This window comes from Micropterus salmoides, unplaced genomic scaffold (assembly GCF_014851395.1).
Source record: "Micropterus salmoides isolate LMB-PRFRI ecotype aquatic unplaced genomic scaffold, ASM1485139v1 Ms_hic_scaffold_13, whole genome shotgun sequence".
Classification (NCBI taxonomy): domain Eukaryota; kingdom Metazoa; phylum Chordata; class Actinopteri; order Centrarchiformes; family Centrarchidae; genus Micropterus; species Micropterus salmoides.
Window position 1 is genome coordinate 22,128,820 of NW_024040374.1, and position 8,979 is coordinate 22,137,798.

The 8,979-nt window shown below is 37.9% G+C and overlaps 1 pseudogene; it reads right to left on the bottom strand.

Moving 5' to 3' along the window:
- Window positions 1-2,645: 2,645 nt before the first annotated feature.
- Window positions 2,646-8,562, bottom strand: LOC119901362 (annotated as a pseudogene).
- Window positions 8,563-8,979: the final 417 nt, after the last annotated feature.

The following is an 8,979-nucleotide window of genomic DNA, read 5'->3' on the forward strand; positions in this document are numbered from 1 at the left end:
AACAGACAGAAAACATGCCTCACAGAATCCTTCGTTTGTGCCATATCCACCGGCACAGAAAACACTGTCAGGAAGATTCAAGCCAATATCAGCCCATTCTTTCTTACAGACCTCCAGGTTGACAAAAGGCACGTCCACCACTTGCAGTAGGTTGTAGTACTCGAGACCGGTCTTGGTCTTGAGACCACTTTTTGATGGTCTTGGTCTCGTCTCAGACTCGACCGCCTTTGTACTCGGTCTTGTTTGATTTTATTTCAAGACCAGTCAAGACCATAACTTTGGGAATATCAATAAATTACTTTTGCATTGTCTGATTTATTTGTTAACATCCAAACTCTGATTGGATGTCAAACTTATTGCTTCAAATGCAACCAAAAAACCTTAAAAATGTGTTGACTTAAAAATGTTTTCTTTCTTTGTCAAAAGATGGATGCTTGCATCTCTTTACGTTGTATCTCATCGTGTCATTATCAACCTTCCTGAGATTGTGGGTGCCAAGAACAACACTTGTAGGATTCCTGAGGGAAAGATCATTGAGAAGTTGTCAATTGTTACAAATTAAATAAAATAAATAAAACTGCAAAGATTAATACATCTTTATGCCACATATTTTGATAATTACATGAATCAAAGATTGCTGAAAGAGGGGAAGTAATTCACTGGCGGTCACAGTGCGCAGCAGTGACCACAAAGTCTTCACTGATGAGGAATCCTCCACATACATGACCCATGTTGTTCTGCACTGAGGCCATAAACAGCATTAAGTCCTCTGGGGTCTTTTTACCATTTATGATTTCACTACCATGTGCTAAAAAGAAAACTGGAAAAAAGGATGAGATAATGTAGCAGGTGTAGACAAGAGACATTAAACCAGATTTAGTAATCTTACGATTAAGTCCAAGATATGTCAGAAGATAAAAAAGCAGAAACTTGTGCAGTTGATGCATCATGCTGGGAGCAAATTCAGCCTGCTGTCTTTGGGATGACAATCAGTTTTCTCAATAAGTTTTCATCTGCTTCACCATGACTTCTTTAGCCACATCCTCTGTGCATCTGTGCAACCTTTTATTATCTTGTAATGATGAGTGCCTGCGGTCTGTAAAGACATGAAGCATAAATATATAAAGCCTTCGGTTCTGCCTCAGCAGCCTGAAGCACAAGATAAATACGTTATGTGATCAGCACATGATGAGTTTAACAGTCTGTGATTTAATCCATTTACTCTTTTACATTTAGTATCATTGAATACATTTTTCTTCTTGTGTCTATGGCTCTCTGTCAAACTTTGTATTTTGTTATTTCTGGGAATTTTTAGACCTTCCTCTCTCACTGTTTGGATGCCACTTAGCTACTTAGTTAGATGAACTAAAGTGAAAAAAAAAAGATTCCTGTGACATTTAAGCTGTTGGCTGTTGTCACCGTGACTGTGAAAATCAAATCAAAATGAGTAACAGAAACCACAGCTTCAGGTTTGAGAGTCGGTATTCTCACAGTCACAACTAACGCTCTAAAGTCATGTGATCATTGACTGACAGCTAGAAGTCTAACAGAGCATCATGACTCATCTAGCTTCTCTGGCTTCAGGAACCTTCCCGACCACTTTCAAAAGGGCTAGGGATACACCCTTGCTCAAAAAGCTCTCACTTGACCAACTCAAGTTAAGAACTATCGACCAGTGTCTCTTCTACCATTTTTATCCAAAACTATTGAACGGGCAGTATTCAAACAGGTCTCAGAATTCTTCTCACAGAATGACCTCCTAGATCCATATCAGTCTGGTTTTAAGAGTGCCCACTCTACTGAAACGGCTCTTCTGTCTGTAACAGAAGTCCTAAGGTCAGCTAAAGCTGCAGCCCAATCCTCAGTTCTTATCCTGCTTGACCTATCAGCTGCCTTTGACACAGTCAAATCATTAAGCTTCTCAAAGTGCTGTCTTAAGTGCTGAGAATTCATGAAAATAAAAGCAAGTTATCAAAGCTAAGATAACTCTTACTCTCCCAGTTATTTAAGACCAGAGGTCTCTCAGGTGGTAAAGAGCTGCCAGTAGGGCTTGTGATAAAACTGTGGAGACAGGGACTCGTGCAAATATTTCAGGAGAGGAAGAATTTCTGAATTTTTTGATGACGCACAGTTAATAAGACGGACAGCGCAAACATAAACTTTGTCAGCGATTCATCTCACAACTGACTTTACACAGTAATGCGTTTTCAGTTAAATTGAAGGTGGTGATAATGCTTTGTTTATTTGTCACAGGAGAAAAGCAGCAATGCTGATGATTTTGGTCGTCATAACCATCAGTAAGCTGAATAGTAATGGAAACAATTATGGCACTTATGCTACAGCTCCACACATTTTCACACGTTTCATTTATTTGCCGCTTGCCCATGACCCATGCATTTCTCTGAATTGTGCGATAATCTTGATAAACTACAGAAACACAAAGTTCCATGTTGACTGTTGGTACCGTAGGCTTCATGAAAAAGTATTTCATCTTACCATAAGAGGTTTTGTGTATCTTTTGCATTCATGTCCACTGATGAAAGGTGTCACAGAATGAAAATGTTTATTTGGCTGACAAAGTGATTTGCACAAAACAATAGATCCATTAAATGTTTATCCAAAAACTATTTGTCACACTGTTCCATTCAACAGCTCTTTTTCTGGAGAATCTCTTTCATCCAGGAAAGACATTTTGATATGTCTGTATAGATGTTGGGTACATGTGGGAAACATGGCCCTCTGGCCCTCTTGTGTGCAATGGGAAGTTGCACAACAGAGGGCCACCAGAGTCACACTGTGAGGAGGAGGAAGCTTCATTACACAAGATGTTTCTAACATTTTTAAACCACAAACCAGCTGGCCTTTTCTATCGAAGGGCAAGTGGCTAAGAGAAGTAATGTGCAATGTGTGTTTGTGTGTGTGTGTTTGTTTGTGCTATTTCTTACAAGGTTGTTTTTTCCCCCCTTAATTTTAGTGCTTAGATTAAAATCTCGCAAATGTTATGACAGCTGTTTCACTTTCCTCTTTTCAGCGGGTTACAGCACCCATGTATTAAAAATAATTTTTTAGAAATAATGTGGTTTTGTTTCTCAGCCATGTGGGATTTCTAAACCTTGCAGTACTTGTTGCCACTTGAAGATAAATAGATAGACAGATTATGAAGTACACTGACTACACAACACTTTGCAGGACAGAACAGCCTTTTATTAAAAGTGTTGAGCTGAAATGAACATTGCTAAAAGAACAATTGCATTTTTTAGATTTAACTTAAATACTATTTTATATCCTGCAGGGAACAAAAAAATACAGTGTTTTATATGGGGATTTACATTTACATAGAAAGAGCTACTTGGACATACAAATATCTCCACAACACAATAAAAGTATGCTGAAGCCGAACTTCTAGGATTGTTAGATTTAACTTTGCTTGAGAATCTCTTTGATCCAGGGAAGAACTGTTGATGATATATTCACTGTTAAAGCATTTTGGACATCTTTCTCTCATTGTTTGTAACAAGCATTAAACCGCAGTGAAATGCTTGTTATCTTTTATCTTTTATGCATCTATAAATATAGTAACACATTCTAGATAGTTAACTATCCTTTGCATAGTGGTGTCATTGTCAGCTCTGACTTTTAATTTTTGTATTTTTTTCTTTCTGGCCTTTATCTCTCACTGCAGATACTAAGCCATATTTAGTCAACTTTATTTGGATGAATTTAATAAGTAAATAACACAGACCTAACACCATGAGTGTGGGTCTATGTGACACAAGCCCACTCAAACATGCCTTTGAACTGTGTGACCCGCCAGACACCACAGTTTCCAACCTTGGGTTTGAGCATCGATGTCCACACAGACACCAGACATTCACATGTCTTCAAGTGAAGTCTCTTTGAAATTAATCTCATGGACTGTGCAGACTGTGTTGAGAATTATTTTAGAGCATTATAGCCTAAATTGTTATCATTAATTACTAGAGCGATGGTGGTCTACATTGTCATCATTTAAAGTGTTATTTTATAAAGTTAATATCACAGTGTTAAAAGTGTGTGTGCTCCTCTCTGTGTCTAACTGCCCAGGCTCAGCAGCGCACATGTGTGTGTAAGCAGGCACGTGTGCTTTGGGGAAAGAGTGAGCACAGCAAGGCATCATCAAAAACACCAGCAAAGGAAAATGTAGAAGCAGATTTAGTGAAAATTGTGTTACAAAACATACATAAACATAGTCCATCAAGGTAGGAATGTCCTGTCTTTAGCACACAGCACAAAAGACACCAGCTTGTTCCACAAAGTCAGATTATGGTTAAAATAGCATGATCAGCAGAGGGCATGCCTAGGACACAGAGAGGGGGAGCATTGCAGGCAAAAAACAGACATCAGTCAAGAAACAGTCATCAGTGATTGTCCTTAATCAGTATTAATAATCATTTTAATCATCCTTCATCATTTTATTATCTTTAATCAGTATCAATAAGTAATCATTCTTAATTCAGAATTTTTAATCATTTTATTATCATTAGTTATTATTAATCATTCTTAATCATTTTCTTTTTACCTAGATGCGCCTTATCTTTGCTTATAAGTGCTGTACTGTAGTCATGAATACAGTAACAAGCGCACTGTGGTTAAGATCCTCGAGTGGGAGCATTGGCTGCAGACACTGAGACTATGCACACCTTGTTCAGCTGTTATCTACTGTAGATTTATGACTGCAGGAGAGGCTGCAGGTGTTCAAAATCTGCTGTGGCAAGTGCATGCTTTGGTCTACTGTTATCTACTGTTGTTATGATTACATGAGGAACTGCTGATGTGTTAATCTGCTGATATTAAGACTACATGTTTAAATTACCAATTAAGACTACATGCTTAAATACTGATTAAGGGGTTGATTGTCAACTTCCAACCTCTGATTATTACAGCCTATGTGAACTTTGAGTAAACTTGCCAAAGGAATTTTTGCTTAACTTTTCACGCCAGATAGTGGATGACACAAAAAGCGACAGAGGTTTGCTGAAATCACGTCAGATAGTGGATGACCCAAAAACCATCAGATGCTTGATTAAAACACGACAGAGAGATGATAAGCAGAAAGCAGAAAACAGCCATCATAACATCATGATTGCTGTAAGAAACCAAGCATTAATGAAAGATGCAACTTTACTTATGTTATTCTTATATTAATTGTTTAAAAAATATAATTGTGTGTCAAATTAAGCATGTGTAACTTTTAAAAAATACGGTGAGACTAAAGTTGAAATGTAAATGGTGAACTTCTAATCCAGAAGTATAGAGATATGGAAAGTCAACAATACAGTAATAAATGACAGCTGGAGAACTGTGTTAACTGGTAAAACAACAACACAACAGTAGAGGAAAAGAAGTTCACCATAAGGAAAGGAGGGGGCAAACCAGCCAAGAGGGGGATATATAAGGCTGTCTGCAGACCACTGGGACGTTGTACGGGTTTATCTGTCCTGTATTGGAATAAACTCTTTTGTACCGACTCTTGACCGTCTCCAGAGAATTTTTTAATTGCAAACTTATTGACTATAGTCGAAATTTAATGGAGTATTTTTTGACAAAGTTTATAAAGCTGGTGAAGGTGGGGACCAGGCTTAACTGGCCCAGCCTGGTCGTACATCTGACCCAACAACTGTAGGCCACTCACGTAGGCTACACAGTGTCTAAAGTGGCTTGAGCTCCTTTTTTTGCTGAAGGGCCCTCTGGACAAAATAAATAAATAATTTTGATCTTTATAACATTCCTACCATTTACAATGTTTCTAGCCTGGATGAACACATTACAAGATGTTCTTTGTTACAATGCAGGAGGAATATTTGCTTTGAAGATCGCTTTGAAGTATATTCGAGGCTAGTAAGCAAGTGTTATACTTTCTACTGCTACTACAGCTAGACATTCACCCCCAATTACATGTCATGGCGCCGCAGACCGCAAGAACTAATTGGTCTTCTGGGTAGCATCCCATTTCCTCCAAGCTCACAGGAAGTGCTCCGTACTTTGAAGTAAATTTTACTACGGCCTACTCTAAAACATTTCGTTTGATATGTTTCTGGAATAAGGAGCTTTGCATGTTTTTTAAAGTGATGTAAATACCATTATGTCTTTGACAAAGGAAAGAGGAAATGATATTTCGGATGTTTTTATTTAGCCTTTGCCTTGAAGAGCTGAACACTGACAGATCAACTCAAACTCCCCCTCCCGATCAAAGTATGCTAATGTTCATACATTGTAAATACTACAAACCAGTGTTGAGACTTTCTATTAAAGCAGCGGTTGCCAAACCTTTTAGGCAAATCACCCCCTTCTACATCTTGACCAGGTTGCTGCACCCCCAAACCCTGACTATATACTGTATATATATATATATATATATATATATATATATATATATATATGCCAATTACTTATTGATTTATTTATTTATGTACTTATTTATTTGCTCAATATCCCGCCCACAGCATCTGATTGGTTACAGGTCGTGAATTATACATCAACACTCTGCTCTGGTGAGTGTGTTGAAGACAAAGCAGCAGATATTACTGAAGTTGCATCAAAATATGATGATCTGTTTCCATGATGACATGCAGCGCAGTGTCCCTGTTAAACCTGTGAATATACCCAAAGTCACAGCAACGTGGTTTCACTCAGTGACACTCTTGAAAGTGAGGGCTTTTAAATCAGTTGCTCTCCCCCGTTACCTACTTACTGTGCTTAAACACATGCATCTGTCTTCTCACTGTCTTTTCACTGCAACTCTGCATCGCAATGTAACGTTATATATTTATTACTTTAAAAAGTAACAGTGACAGTAAAACTTTCTCTCATACTGTGATGGTTAAACTTTGCAATCAATCCACATTTCCGTGCGGAGGGAGGTGGGGGTATTTTCATAATGTTTCAAAACATCCCCCCTCTGTTTTTTTTTACAAATTGCACCCTGTTAAAGCCTCATAAACAGATAACATGAACAAAAAGAGGATCCATATAAGGATTTGTTAGTACAGCGCCGGTGTCTCAGCCGAAGAGAGAGAGGGAGAGGAGAGCGAGGGAGAGAGAGGGAGAGGGAAAGAGGTGTATGAATAGCCACTTCCTGTGAGCAAATTATTAATAATAATGTTTTTAATTTTAAATTTAATTTACAAAGGAAAATTTCAATTCAGGGTTATATTTCATGAAAAATTCCAAAGAAATGTTGTCGTAGTTATTACACTACAACACCACCATTACATTTTTTTCTGTCGGGCACCCCCTAGAGGCAGCTCACGCTCCCCCAGGGGTGTGCGCGCTGGGTTGGCGCACAACACTTGGGATTCGCTGTATTAAAGGACAGAGAACATACCTGACAGAATCCTTTTTTTGTGCCATATCCACCTGCACAGATAACATTGGCAGGAAGATGCCCCCATTTCATCTTACAGACTTCCAGGTTAATGACAGATACTTCCACCACTCTCAGGTCATTAACAGCAACACTAGTTGTAGTCCTACCTCATCCAGCCACACTGCACTTTTCTCCATCTTTCAAGCTAATTTCAGTCCTGGGAAGTTGGATAAGCTGTACTCTTCTGCTCAGCTGAACTGCACTAGACAGCTGGAGACAAACAAAAAAATAAGATATCAATTAAAAACTGTCTGGACTCTTCATCAGACGTCAGTTAAACAATTGTTACAAGTTGGAGCTGATGAATCATGAAACTGAAGGTTATTGTTAGCATTGTTACAGTATATGTATTGGTAGCTGCCCTCAATAGTTTTGATAGGATGTGATTTTTCTAGAGTTTTAAATACAACTATTGCATTTCAGGGACATTTTAATTTTATCCTGTTAGATGTTTTATCCCCGCTTTTTACATTTACTCTCCCTGGAAGAATTCTTTTTAAATCACAGCTTAAATACAAATAATTTGACTGTAAGATATCATCTGGGACTACATGGGTTCAATGTATTAACTTAAGAGCATGATGTCATTCCCTGTTCCAACATTGTCATAAGATTGGGTTTTGCACTTCTTTTCAATAGATCTCTCTGTTTCTTCAGCCTTGAGATTGAAGGTGCCAAGAACAACATGAAAATAAGCACTTTTTAGCTAACTCGGGTACATTTACATTGTTTTAATGTTGATTAATGTACACTGTCCCCTTTCAAATAAATAAATAAAGAAAGAATGTGAAAGATTCTATGGAAAGATTGCTGAAAAAGTTATTTGTGAAGTTATCAGTGGATTTTTTAAAATTTTACCACCAACAAAACAAAGCAAAAACTTATATATTTCTTTTGAAAATAGTGGATTTGTATAACCTAAATATTTTTTATTTGACTTCTATTTACATTTAATAAAAAAAACATCGGAAGAGTGTGATGCCCTGTGGGGTCAGGAGTGGGTGTGGCCTATCTCTCACTTCCTTGTAGAGGAAGAGCTGAATGTGGCAACTCTGGGCAACTGGGCTAAGTGCCCTGTAGGCTATTTGTAACTCTGTCTTCTCATTCTGCAGGAGGTCGTTGCTGGGCTGAGGACGGACGGACCTCTCTGCTAACATCATTTAATCTGTTTCCCTCCACAGGTTCCACCTTCGCCTTGGTTTCTTTCATGTTGTTTTAGTTGATAGTTATTATTTCTTGCACATTACAACACCCTCACACACATTTTCCATGCATCCATCATCCTGACCTGACTGAAACCACTGATGTTCATATCCCATACTTGTTCACCTTTACTTTGGCAACAGCCTTAATTTGGTTAATTTTGGTTTAAATAAACATATTTATTCATAAACACGTGTTAAACTTCTACCATGTTGTGTCTTCCTTTTGTTGTGGCCTTTTGAGCCAGGTCATAACAAGTAACTCACCTGTCGGCTTATTCCCCACCTATGATTTTACCCCCAAGTACTGCAAAGATAAGTAAAAATCTATATTCAGTTAATGTCCAATTAAATATACGGAGGATAATAAAA